The 14,656-nt window shown below is 44.9% G+C and overlaps 1 pseudogene; it reads left to right on the forward strand.

Moving 5' to 3' along the window:
* Positions 1-14,656, forward strand: part of LOC139530958 (zinc finger protein 345-like) — a 25,115-nt pseudogene continuing 10,459 nt past the window's right edge.

The following is a 14,656-nucleotide window of genomic DNA, read 5'->3' on the forward strand; positions in this document are numbered from 1 at the left end:
ATGAGTTCCATGAGGCTGAAGTGGCTGTGTACGTCTGAGGGTGAGGTGTGACACTGGAGTGACATTAGAGCCGTGCGTCATGATTACGAGCGTCATGCGCCATCAGCCAGGGCAAGGTGATGATATCACATTCATCCACAGCTGTTTCACTGAGACTCATCATGGTGATAATACGTCATCAAAACAAATGAGCTGAAGATCCTTTTCTTTTTCCCTATCGCATGATGATGACTGATGGAATGTTCTGTGATTATTAGGATCTTTCTGTAAGTGTCTGTCTGGTTCACTTTCTTACTGCTTGCTAACAAGTGTAGGGCCAAAAAACATGTGACTCGTTACTTTGTGTGCCAGTACACATTAGCAGTCTATAACAATCAATGCTCAAAATACAAAACACAATTATTTTGTGACACCATGGGTTATTCACTGGGTCATTTTTTAAGGCATTTGGGCATTGTCACGATCGTCTTTCTGTGGAAGAGAGGACCAAGGCGCAGCGTGATACGAATACATCTTCTTTTAATATAACGAAGACGACAACTGAAGAACACTGACAAACTAATACAAAAACGTGAAGCTATACAAACTACGTGCACACATGCAACATAGACATAGACAATTACCCACAACCTGCCTAATGCCTATGGCTGCCTAAATATGGCTCCCAATCAGAGACAACGATAGACATGTCTCTGATTGAGAACCACTCAGGCAACCATAGACATACCTAAACACCTACACTGAACACAACCCCATCAACTCTACCAAAACCCCCTAGACAATACAAACACCCTTGACTAGACAAAAACACACAAACATCCCCCATGTCACACCATGACCTAACTAAGATAATAAAGAAAACAAAGATAACTAAGGCCAGGGCGTGACAGGCATGGAATTAGAGGGGAAATTAATTTAGTTTTATTGATCTATATAATTTATTGAATACTTTTGTATACTTTCTAGCATTCAAAATAATACCTCGATACAGTGTCTCTAAATCCCAAGAATATGTCAAACTCTACTCATCGCTACTGGGACAAGCAAATTTGCTATACTTTAATCACGTTTTACAGTATAGAGGACTTGCATTATGTTTTACATTAATTAACAGTTCAATATAAACAAAAACATGTATGATGAATAACTATTTGTCATATTAAGTGTTTTTCATGGTTGCAAAGCTGAGGGGCACAAATGTCACCGTAATTCAAAAACGACCCCAAGGCTAATTGCTGTTTACACAATGGCTCGCAGAAACACTTTAACCATAATAATTAAGTTATGATGCAAACGCATGATGCTCAGTGTGTGTAAAGGTCATCACATGCTGCTGCCTATGATGTCAAAATGTGGTCCCATGGTGGAATGGGACAGGCCTATATCCCACATGACACTCCACTCTATCAAGCAGCTGTTTACATACATCAGAAGGGTGTGTCAGGATCTGTCTGAAATGGCACCCTATTCACTATATAGTGCACTACTTTTGACTAGAGCCTTATGGGTCCTGGTCAAAAGTATTGCACTATGTAGGGAATAGGGTGCCATTTCGGACACAGATTCAGCCTGACCCAGATTCGGGAGGTATAAGCAGTCACCATCATGTGTTAGTTATTCTTAGGACACCACACAAGTTATTATTCACCCAGGGATTTGAAGGAGAATTTACAGTTTACAATTGACTTATAACAGAGGCCAACTGGTTTAATTGTATCAATTTGTGCACATGCAGATTATATCTACACCAAAGTCAAAATCAATCCCACGTAATGCAATATTAAAAGACTAATGAAAATGGTGACAGTATTTTAGAATAAGCAGCATGGCTATTGCCTATATCACCCTTTGATAAAATGGCTTAATAGTAAAACATTTCTTCAGCCTATGTCAGGGGTACCCACGTAAAAAAAATACTACAATTTACTATAGAATACTATAGTAAATTTAATTCTGTAGTAAACTGTAGTATACTGTAGAATCCTATACTCCACAGTGTAGTATCCCTCGATCGTGTAGTGCTTACTATAGACTTTGTAGTATACTGTAGAATAATATACTACACACTGTATTCTCCTCTGATCATGTGTAGTACTAACTTTTGAATTTTGTGGTATACTGTAGAATACTATACCACACACTGTAGTATCCCTCCATTGTGTAGTGCTTACTATAATATTTTGTAGTATACTGTAGAATACTATACTACACACTGTAGTATCCCCCTCGATCATGTAAGCCAGGCTTACTATAGAATGTTGTACTATACTTGTCACACCCTGGCCTTAGTATTCTTTGTTTTCTTTATTATTTTAGTTAGGTCAGGGTGTGACATGGGGAATGTATGTGTTTTTGTAGTGTCTAGGGTGGTTGTATGGTTTAGGGGGTTAAATAGAGTAGATGGGTTTGTGTTTAATATAGGTGTCTAGCTGTGTCTATGGTTGCCTGAATGGTTCTCAATCAGAGACAGATGTCATTAATTGTCTCTGATTGGGAGCCATATTTAAGGCAGCCATAGGCACTAGGTTAATGTGGGTAATTGTCTATGTTGTACGTTTGTAGCCTGTGTGTGCACTTACGTTATTAGCTTCACGATTCGTTTGTTGTTTTGTTTCAGTTTGTTATAGTGTTTGTTGCGTGTTTTTTTCCCTTTCTCTACAATAAAAGAGAATGTATTTTGCACACGCTGCGCCTTGGTCCACTTTCTCTCAGCAAGACGATCGTGACAGAATTACCCACCAAAGGACCAAGCAGCGTGTGAAACAGCAACAGGACCCACCTACACAGGATTCACGGACATGGGAGGAGATATTAGATGGAAAGGGACCTTGGGCACAACCGGGAGAATATCGCCTCCCTCGTGAAGAGCAGGAGGCAGCTAAAGCCGAGAGGAGGCGATATGAGGCAGCACGGAAGCAAGGCTGGAAGCCCGTGAGTACAACCCAAAAATTTCTTGGGGGGGCTGAAAGGGAGTGTGGCAAAGTCAGGTAGGAGACCTGCGCATACTCCCTGTACTTACCTTGGAGAGCGAGAGTACGGGCAGACACCGTGTTACGCAGTAGAGCGCATGGTGTCTCCTGTACGTGTTCATAGCCCGGTGCGGGTTATTCCACCTCCCCGCACTGGCAGGGCTAGATTGAGGATTGAGCCGGATGTCATGAGGCCGGCCCAACGCATCTGGCCACCAGTGCGTCTCCTCGGGCCGGCTTACATGGCACCAACCTTACGCATGGTGTCCCCGGTTCGCCTACATAGCCCGGTGCGGGTTATTCCACCTCCCCGCACTGGTCGGGCGACGGGGAGCATACAACCAGGTAAGGTTGGGCAGGCTCAGTGCTCAAGGGAGCCAGTACGCCTGCACGGTCCGGTATTTCCGGCGCCACCTCCCCGCCCCAGCCCAGTACCACCAGTGCCTACACCACGCACCAGGCTTCCTGTGCGTCTCCAGAGCCCTGTTCCTCCTCCACGCACTAGCCTTGTGGTGCGTGTCTCCAGCCCATTACCACCAGTGCCTACACCACGCACCAAGCCTCCTGTGTGTCCCCAGAGTCCTGTGCGTCCTGTTGCTGCTCCCCGCACTAGCCCTGAGATGCGTGTCTTCAGCCCGGTACCACCAGTGCCGGCACCACGCACTAGGTCTAATGTGCGTATCCAGGGTCCAGTATGCCCTGTTCCTTCTCCCCGCACTAGCCTGAAGGTGCGTGTCCTTAGCCCGGTACCTCCAGTTCCGGTACCACGCACCAGGCCTACAGTGCGCCTCAGCCGGCCAGAGTCTGCCGTCTGCCCAGCGCCATCTGAGCCATCCGTCTGCCCAGCGCCATCTGAGCCATCCGTCTGCCCAGCGCCATCTGAGCCATCCGTCTGCCCAGCGCCTTCTGAGCCATCCGTCTGCCCAGCGCCTTCTGAGCCATCCGTCTGCCCAGCGCCTTCTGAGCCATCCGTCTGCCCAGCGCCTTCTGAGCCATCCGTCTGCCCAGCGCCTTCTGAGCCATCCGTCTGCCCAGCGCCTTCTGAGCCATCCGTCTGCCCAGCGCCTTCTGAGCCATCCGTCTGCCCAGCGCCTTCTGAGCCATCCGTCTGCCCAGCGCCTTCTGAGCCATCCGTCTGCCCAGCGCCTTCTGAGCCATCCGTCTGCCCAGCGCCTTCTGAGCCATCCGTCTGCCCAGCGCCTTCTGAGCCATCCGTCTGCCCCGAGCCATTAGAGCCGCCCGTCGGTCCCGAGCCGCTAGAGCCGTTCGTCAGTCAGGAGCCGCCAGAGCCGCCAACCAGCCAGGATCCGCCAGAGCCGCCAACCAGCCAGGATCCGCCAGAGCCGCCAACCAGCCAAGATCCGCCAGAGCCGCCAACCAGCCAAGATCCGCCAGAGCCGCCAACCAGCCAGGATCCGCCAGAGCCGCCAACCAGCCAGGATCCGCCAGAGCCGCCAACCAGCCAGGATCCGCCAGAGCCGCCAACCAGCCAGGATCCGCCAGAGCCGCCAACCAGCCAGGATCCGCCAGAGCCGCCAACCAGCCAGGATCCGCCAGAGCCGCCAACCAGCCAGGATCCGCCAGAGCCGCCAACCAGCCAGGATCCGCCAGAGCCGCCAACCAGCCAGGATCTGCCAGAGCCGCCAGGATCTGCCAGGATCTGCCAGAGCCACCAGCCAGCCAGAGCCGCCAGGATCTGCCAGAGCAGCCAGATCCGCCAGCCAGCCATGAGCAGCCAGATCCGCCAGCCAGCCATGAGCAGCCAGATCCGCCAGCCAGCCATGAGCTGCCGTCCCTCAGTCCGGAGCTGCCGTCCCTCAGTCCGGAGCTGCCGTCCCTCAGTCCGGAGCTGCCGTCCCTCAGTCCGGAGCTACCCCTCAGTCCGGTGGCGCCCTCTGGGATGGTCTTCAGTCCGGGACTTGCTACAAGGGTCGCCGCTCCAGAGGCGCCACCAAAGCGGGTATTGACAATGGTGGAGTGGGGGCCTCGTCCCGCGCCGCCGCCATGATGAGGGCCACCCCGGACCCTCCCCTTCTGTTTCAGGTTCTGCGGCCGGAGTCCGCACCTTTGGGGGGGGAGGTACTGTCACACCCTGAACTTAGTATTCTTTGTTTTCTTTATTATTTTAGTTAGGTCAGGGTGTGACATGGGGAATGTATGTGTTTTTGTAGTGTCTAGGGTGGTTGTATGGTTTAGGGGGTTAAATAGAGTAGATGGGTTTGTGTTTAATATAGGTGTCTAGCTGTGTCTATGGTTGCCTGAATGGTTCTCAATCAGAGACAGATGTCTCTGATTGGGAGCCATATTTAAGGCAGCCATAGGCACTAGGTTAATGTGGGTAATTGTCTATGTTGTACGTTTGTAGCCTGTGTGTGCACTTACGTTATTAGCTTCACGATTCGTTTGTTGTTTTGTTTCAGTTTGTTATAGTGTTTGTTGCGTGTTTTTTTTCCCTTTCTCTACAATAAAAGAGAATGGATTTTGCACACGCTGCGCCTTGGTCCACTTTCTCTCAGCAAGACGATTGTGACAATACTGTAGAATACTATACTGCACACTTCATTATCCCTTGATCATGTAGTGCTTACTTTGGAATGTTGTAGTATACTGTAGAATACTATACTACACACTTTTGTATCCCTCGATCTGCTAGCTGCTAGCTTTGTCGATGCTGGTTTGATTTGAACGTGCTGTCCTTTGGGAGCTCATGCAGGAGATTTCCTCTGAGGTTCCAACTCGATTGTGTAGTGCTTACTATAGAATTTTGTAGTATACTGTAGAATACTATATTCCACACTTTAGTATCCCTTGATTGATTTTATTGGACTATTTACAAACATAGTACAACCACAAGTGTGGATACAATACATTTAGAAATGTGTCAAGAATAACACAAAAGTTTATATACTATCTAAATATAGTAGTGCTTTTACGGACTTTATTCACTTCAGTATTTTTTGCGGGCATGACTGTAGTATACCCTGGAACCCTGACCAGTTCACCGGACCTGCTACCTTATCCCGGACCTGCTGTTTCGACTCTCTCTCTCTATCTCTACCGCACCTGCTGTCTCGACCTCTGAATGCTCGGCTATGAAAAACCTTAATGGCCATGTACTCTTATAATCTCCATCTGCACAGCCAGAAGAGGAGTGGCCACCCCTCAGAGCCTGGTTCCTCTCGGTTTCTTCCTAGGTTCCTGCCTTTCTATGGGATTTCCCCTAGCCACCGTGCTTCTACACTGCTAAAAAAAAGGGAACACTTAAACAACACAATGTAACTCCAAGTCTCATGTGGCCTGCTGGAGGTCATTTTGCAGGGCTCTGGCAGTGCTCCTCTTTGCACAAAGGTGGAGGTAGCGGTCCTGCTGCTGGGTTGTTCGCCTCCTCCACGTCTCCTGGTAGCGCCTCCATGCTCTGGACACTACGCTGACAGACACAGCAAACCTTCTTGCCACAGCTCGCATTGATGTGCCATCCTGGATGAGCTGCACTACCCGAGCCACTTGTGTTGGTTGTAGACTCCGTCTCATGCTACCACTAGAGTGAAAGCACCGCCAGCATTCAAAAGTGACCAAAACATCAGCCAGGAAGCATAGGAACTGAGAAGTGGTCTGTGGTCACCACCTGCAGAATCACTCCTTTTTTGGGGGTGTCTTGCTAATTGCCTATAATTTCCACCTTTTGTCTATTCCATTTGCACAACAGCATGTGAAATGTATTGTCAATCAGTGTTGCTTCCTAAGTGGACAGTTTGATTTCACAGAAGTGTGATTGACTTGGAGTTACATTGTGTTAAGTGTTCCCTTTATTTTTTTGAGCAGTGTATATGTGCATTTCTTGCTCTGTGGGGTTTTAGGCTGGGTTTAAGGACTTTGTGACATCTGCTGATGTAAAAAGAACTTTATAATACATTTGATTGATTACGTCATCATGCACAGCCTTTTATCCACAACAAGTACATTTTATGGAAACACATATCTGGTGGGAAAATGCGCATATTGTTTTTATGCCGATTTTATTTTATCTCCTATCATTGCTATGCAGACGACACACAATTAATCTTCTCCTTTCCCCCTTCTGATGACCAGGTGGCGAATCGCATCTCTGCATGTCTGGCAGACATATCAGTGTGGATGACGGACCACCACCTCAAGCTGAACCTCGGCAAGACGGAGCTGCTCTTCCTCCCGGGGAAGGACTGCCCGTTCCATGATCTCGCCATCACGGTTGACAACTCCATTGTGTCCTCCTCCCAGAGCGCTAAGAACCTTGGCGTGATCCTGGACAACACCCTGTCGTTCTCAACTAACATCAAGGCGGTGGCCCGTTCCTGTAGGTTCATGCTCTACAACATCCGCAGAGTACGACCCTGCCTCACACAGGAAGCGGCGCAGGTCCTAATCCAGGCACTTGTCATCTCCCGTCTGGATTACTGCAACTCGCTGTTGGCTGGGCTCCCTGCCTGTGCCATTAAACCCCTACAACTCATCCAGAACGCCGCAGCCCGTCTGGTGTTCAACCTTCCCAAGTTCTCTCACGTCACCCCGCTCCTCCGCTCTCTCCACTGGCTTCCAGTTGAAGCTCGCATCCGCTACAAGACCATGGTGCTTGCCTACGGAGCTGTGAGGGGAACGGCACCTCAGTACCTTCAGGCTCTGATCAGGCCCTACACCCAAACAAGGGCACTGCGTTCATCCACCTCTGGCCTGCTCGCCTCCCTACCACTGAGGAAGTACAGTTCCCGCTCAGCCCAGTCAAAACTGTTCGCTGCTCTGGCACCCCAATGGTGGAACAAACTCCCTCACGACGCCAGGACAGCGGAGTCAATCACCACCTTCCGGAGACACCTGAAACCCCACCTCTTCAAGGAATACCTAGGATAGGATAAAGTAATCCTTCTGACCCCCCCCCCCCCCCTTAAAAGATTTAGATGCACTATTGTAAAGTGGTTGTTCCACTGGATGTCATAAGGTGAATGCACCAATTTGTAAGTCGCTCTGGATAAGAGCGTCTGCTAAATGACTTAAATGTAAATGTAAAATTTTATATATTTGCCTGAAACTTTTGTCGCCAATTGGATGGATACCTAGGTAGTGTAGCCTACACGAATAAAAACAAATTTCAGCACAACATATCATTGCGTGACTCCCAAGTCTACTTCAATATGATGGTTATTATAGCAATATTTACGCATTAATTTTACCAACACAAAAAAATAAACCTATCCGACATGCAGTACTTTACTTGCATAAAAAGATTGGATGGAAACCAGTTTACAGTCTTCTTTCACAACCAGAAACCCAGGAAAGACATTACCCATGAGCACTACCTCAAGCGTAAAATAGGGAATGCCTATTAACATAAGTGCAGTAAATCATGTTTTACATGTTTTCATATAAGCAGTGATCAGTATAACCAATCAAACACAAGAAAGGCTCATCAAAAAACATTACTAAGGTTCTTCTCACAGTATATAAGGGCTATGATGACAGGACTTATCTTCCAATATGCTCCAAATAGTCCTTTTTTTATTTATATGAAATGCATCCATCCCTCCATCCCTTTTTCCATTCCTTAGAGAAAACACAAGTGTGAGGTTGGTGTTGGTTGGTCATTTTCACTTTCACTTCAATCAAGTTAATGAATTAACAAACTCAAGGGGAGGAGACGAGGAGCAGAGGCAGAGTCCATAGAGTTATATGGAGATTGCAACATTATATCTGTGCCTTATTGGCGTCTGTAATGGTGAGGCCATCGCCATTTTGAAGTAGTCCATTTTCTTCTTCTACTACTTCTATGAGTTGGAAAACAAACTGAAAGGGTGTATACTGCCCCCTGGAGTGTGTTATTTGAACAGATCTGAAGCCAAGGTTGAAGATTTACTGCCACCTGCAGTTATGGAATGTTTGCTCAGGAGTATAATAGTTGAGCTGCAGTACTATATCTGTAATTAACTCAGGCAACTGTTGATGACAAGAATTGTATTTACATTTTAGTAGACACTCTTATCCAGAGCAACTTAGAAGAGGAATTCAGCTTTAGTGCCTCGCTCAAGGGCACAACGACCGATTTTTCAGCTAATCGGCTCAGGTATTCAAAACAGTGACCTTTCAGTTACTGACCCAACGCTCTTAACCACTAGGCTACCTGCCACCCTAGCATCTAGCGAATTGCATCCTGTTAGAGACATAAAGATGTACTGTAAGATTCATATAAACACTGCAACAAAGGGTGGTGATAACAATGTGTTTGTGTTATGTTTACCCATTAAATTGTTGGGAGTATATATAGAGTGTGTGACTGTCTTTATTTTTATATAGTTTTCTCTCCATCAGTCAGTAGGCAGCACCTCTACAAAAAAATGTTGTGTGTGCGTCAGCTCATGCTTTTTACTTGTATTGGGGCAAACACAAAATACAGTATGAGGATTACGATAATATACAGAGTGGACAGTTGAAGGGGAAATATGCAATATAATAGAATATCATACACGTTACAACACGTTTTACATTAAAACATTGGGCAACTCAAGTTCTGGGGGTGTTCAGTGTGTGAACAAATGCCTGCACACATGTCTGCAACACTGCAAAAGACAGTAATTGAGAAAAGGTGCCTTTACTGCACCTGTTGTTGGACTGCAGGTTCATGGTTGAGTCTCATAGCTTCCTGCATTGAAGTGTTACCCTATCTGCAAAGAGAACATGTCACAAAGTGGTGACAGTTTAAGTTTGCCAAATAAACTTTTAAAGCCTCCTTAGAATGTGTGTGTACATGGTAAACATAGTGATAAGGCTTTCTGGTGACCACTGATCTGAAAGAATAAATTAGGGGGAAGCATATTCCCCTATCTAGTCCTTGTACCTACCTGTGGTCATTAAGGGCTATATCTTAACTTGAGGTATGTGAGTGTAACTCAGTTACATGTGATAGGATTGAGCACTAAGTACACAGTGAAGTGAACCTTTTCAGAATCGTGCCTAAGGTTACCATACGCCAAAGTGCCATACAATACCAAAATGTGTCCTTGGTTGGAGGTGCTGGCATACAATTTTAGAGGTATGCAGGGAAATACATGTTTATAGAAAGTATAGCATAATTAGATCAGTCATCATGTTTTGGATGGGTACAAGTTCAGTCACTGACCAGCAGATGGTGATAGTGATTTCCTATAGAACCAGAGGCCATATGGCATCAAAAGAAAAAACTTGTGTTTATTCTTCATCGTTGGCTTATTGCTACCAACTCATAGGAATCCTCACCCAGTTGACTACATGCAAATGGTGGAAGCACTCAATGGCATTGTCCATGCTAAAACATGCAGAATATATTTTTAAGTATAACTACATTGGGGAAAAATCTAAACTAAAGACAATTATTACTTTATATAAGATGAAGAATATTATAAGGTGGAGCAAATTGAGAAATGGTTGGAGCTTAAGTAAATGAATTTTTACAATTTTAAATACTTACCAAATCATTAGGCTGTTCCTAGGCCGTCATTGAAAATAAGAATTTGTTCTTAACTGACTTGCCAAGTTAAATAAAGGTAAAATTAAAAAATTGATATATATGTTCATTGTATAATTCTTGTTAAATGACTTGGTGCTATTGTTCAAGAAAGACATTTTGAATTGTAATGTTTAAGCAAAGTATTCCTGTATTTGTATTGCACAAACAATTTGCACTGTACAGGAAAAACAATTGACTGTGTGTCTATAAATCGGGGTCCAGTCTACTCACTAGAGTCCTTCGAATTAAAAAAGGTGTTTGAATAAAAAGCTAGGTCATAGCAACTGTTGCTGGACTTTAACTGTGGTCAAACAGCTTAAAATGGGGTTCCTGGACACTATACGGTACAAATATAGCATTGTACTGGAAAAGAAGATTGATTGTGTTTCGGTCCCCAGACCGTAGGCAAGCCTAAATCCATTGCAGTGTCCATTGCATTGGGGGCTATGGGGCGGAGTGAAAAGCCAGCTGCAGGCTGTGCGACACATTTCCCCTCAAAAACGAATCATATTTGGTTGGTAGAGACCCAACTGAGTATTTCCCACCCACTTTTGCAGCTTAAAATATATTTGTTTAAGAGTGCAAGGTCGAATTGAGTTTATGGACACGCGCACTTCCCATATGAGGCGATCCCTAACTGAAATATGCAAACTATTGCTACAACACGCTAGCTCGCGCTTGGCCTTGCCCACATCCGTGCATGTTCTGTCCACTATGCTTAATTTGCTCCCACCGTAAATAACACAGACGAAGTATCTTGTGTTAGTTATAAATATACTTGACCCAACGCTAATGATGCTGGTCAGAGATATTAAAGAAAGGAGGAGATAGGAATCCCAATGGGCAATGAAGGAGGTAACGTATAACGCACCGCCCATCAGAGTGTTGACCAATCGCGTTCACGTTGTCATGCTGCGTCACATGGTTGCTATAGTCAATAGTCAAGCAATACCTTCTCATGGTCAGAGGTATTATGCCGTGTTCCAAACAACTGGGAACTCTGAAATCTCAGACTCGGGGAAAAAACTAGATCCGACTAGAAACATCGTTTTGAACGGTCATACTGGCCTCTTTCTTTAGCTCCGACTTTTAGAGCCGAGGATCACCGACGTCAGGATTTTTCAGAGCTCCCAGTTGTCTTGAAAGCACCATAAGTTGAGAAACCTGCCTATTTTCCTCAAAAGTACGTAATGTCACGATTCCAAAGCTACATGATTTTGCAGAGAAGTAGTTAATTATCTCACATCTATGTAAATAGGTGTAATGTTCTACTTCTTGTTGACAAAATGCATGCTAATGTTGGGTTTTTGAGCTAGCGCCCAATTTTCATTTTAGCAATTTAGCAGACGCTCTAGTAAAGAGCGACTCACAGTATTGAGTCCATACAATTTCCCCTTGGGGAAATGAATCAGATTTGAACCCACTACCCTTACGTTGCAAGCGCCATGCTCTGCCAACTAAGCTACACGGGACAGACGACTCAAATACACTCCTTGTAGAGCTCTCCTTGTCCCAGAATCACTCAGAATGCGCCGTGCAGCCCATTGACGACGCATGGGAAACTTGCACAATGGGCGATTCCAATGAAGTTTTCCATCTCCTCAAAAGAATCTCTGCGCTGGTCACTAGAATAACGTTAAAAAAAAGTGCTAGCCCTTATGCTGCGTTCATATGTTCTCAAGAAGATATAGGATTGGAATGAGGCTCTTCGAAGCAAGGCACCTATCAAGGGTGTAACTTGTGCCACCCCAGAGATAAAAGCAAATGATACATGTGAAGAATTGGATCAAGTGGTTAGTGAGTGGGGAAGCACACTCCATCAATTCTATTGTTTTTTGATGGAGTCTCTCCCTTCTCGCGTGTATTTCGGTTTCATGAGATACCCCTGTGAGAGCCTTCGTGCCCAAACCCATGCAGTGTGATAAATGCAAATTATTTGGTCATGTGTCAAGTGTATGTTGACGAGAGGGGTATTGTATGAACATGCTCCCGAATTTCTGAAGTGTCCTGTTAGGGTGAAGGAGACGGTGGTAAGAATCAGGGCTGTCCAGCATGTCTCCTATCCGGGGGGCGGTGAAAAGAGTCGAAGAAATTAGATGAAATTGAAGAAACAATGTAGTAGGAGTAGAGACAACAGAGAATTTCCCTTGTCAACAGAGGGATCCTGACGTGTTGCATGTTAAGAAGGTGGGCTTTGAAGCATTTACTGCATTGGTTATGAGATACACAGCGCAAACAGGGGAAATTGGTGAAAATAGGCAACATTGTGAATGTTTTTAGGCACTCGGGGATTTTACAGCAGAGGCATTTCAAGGAGTCCTGTCTATGAATGCGCCATCACAGGCACTTGAGCCTGCTTAGGGATGTGATTTGAACTGTGACTGAAAGAGTGGGATGTTTTTTTAAATAAAAAATGTGTCTTTTGTGTGATGTCAGGTATGGTGCCTCCCTTCCAGCAATGGAATATTTTGTTTCAATACCCTGTACAGTAGGTGGCAGCAATACACCAATAGGTGTAGTCTGCCATAAAACCTTAAAGAAGAAGTCAGAAAGGCAAATGGAGAAAAATAAGTGTCAGTCCTGTTGTTTTTTTATAAAGAGCATCTACCTGCACATGTGAAGCTTAGTTATGTAAGATACGCTGTGTGCGGTTTTGTTCCCAAACCACTGCAGTGTAAGAACTGTAAGGGATTTTGCCTTGTTTCAAGTGTTCAGACTGACAGAGTATAATGAAGATCAGTGTGTAGAAGTACAACAGTGTTGTAATTGTGGTGGGGGATCATGATCCTGGAGTGCCCGGTAAGGGTGAAGGAGATTGAGGTGGCAAAAGTTAGTGACCAATCGAATCTCCCTTACAGGGCACTCCATGAATGTGAAAAAATAATTGAGAAAACAAGTGATGCTAGTGAAGATATGGTAGTGGATGCACCACAGGCTGTAGTAAATGTTTGCTGCCAGTAAAAATATACCCTGTGTGTTAAAAATTTGGATTTTGTGGTGTTCATTGCCACATTTATAAACTGTATGGCTGTAGTCTCAAAGAGGTTTAAGAAACTGGACATTATTGTGGCAGAAAAGTTCTGGACTTAAGGATTTTTACATCTGAAGACTTGCCCAGGGGTTTTGGCGCTGGAAGACTGCCGCCCTCCCAGAAGCTGCTTGATATCCTCCTTAAACCAGAGATACAGTTACATAGAGCAGGTTTGTTACTCTATGTTTCCACATTAACGTTTATTTTATACACATAAAATAAGTAAATGTTTGTATATCATTCAATTGAGGGATAACGTTACTGTAGCATGTAAGCTATTGTTCTTGGAACGTTAGCTAATGTTAGCTGGTTGCTAGTTCATTTCACCGCATTAAATGTGTTTTTACTTTAGATATTCAGAGTCAATAGCTCTCCGACAGAAGGTCCTAGGATGAGAGTGATACAGTAATCTAGATTATAAAATCAAATGACGGTAGAGCGCAAGGTACACTCTTTGTTTTTTCCGATAGTCGAACTCTTGAACAGAGCCGAAAAGGAGTGTTTTTCTGGCCCTCGTGGTTTATGGACCGTCGTAAATGTGCAATACCGGTAATTGCCGCCGCCGCCGCCCCCCCCCCACAAAAAAATGCATTACCATTCAGTAGTGTTCGGAACCCTATATGAAGATTATACACACTGCATAGGGCCTCCAGTTGCTGAAGGGCCCAACATGTTTAATAGTTACCTCTTAACTACTAAAGCCGGTGTTATATATTTGACACATTTACAAGTATTTCCTATCCAGGTAAAATGAAGATGTAAAACCACATAATGTCACTTATCTGACCCCCCCCAATCATCCATGCTAGTTCGTTAGAATTCCAGTTCACCATTTCCCTGATTGTATAGTCCTATTTCTTGTGATGGGTCTAACTTTCAATACATTTTTATCCATATGAGCTACAGATCTACAGACAAGGGCAGTGGGTTCATTCACCTAATATCAAAAGTACACTATTTATTTTATAATTCCTCTTTGATTATCTACAAATATTTGTCCAATTAGAGCTTTAGCTATTGATTCACGTACATATCTTATTTTCAGTAGCTTCTTATCCACATGACATACTTCTAAAACTCTCGAGGTTAAGTGTCTTACCTCCGTCATCCATAGTACACCCATTAAAATGTTTCATTTAACTGATT

Source organism: Salvelinus alpinus, chromosome 9 (genome assembly GCF_045679555.1).
Source record: "Salvelinus alpinus chromosome 9, SLU_Salpinus.1, whole genome shotgun sequence".
In the NCBI taxonomy this organism is placed as follows: Eukaryota; Metazoa; Chordata; class Actinopteri; order Salmoniformes; family Salmonidae; genus Salvelinus; species Salvelinus alpinus.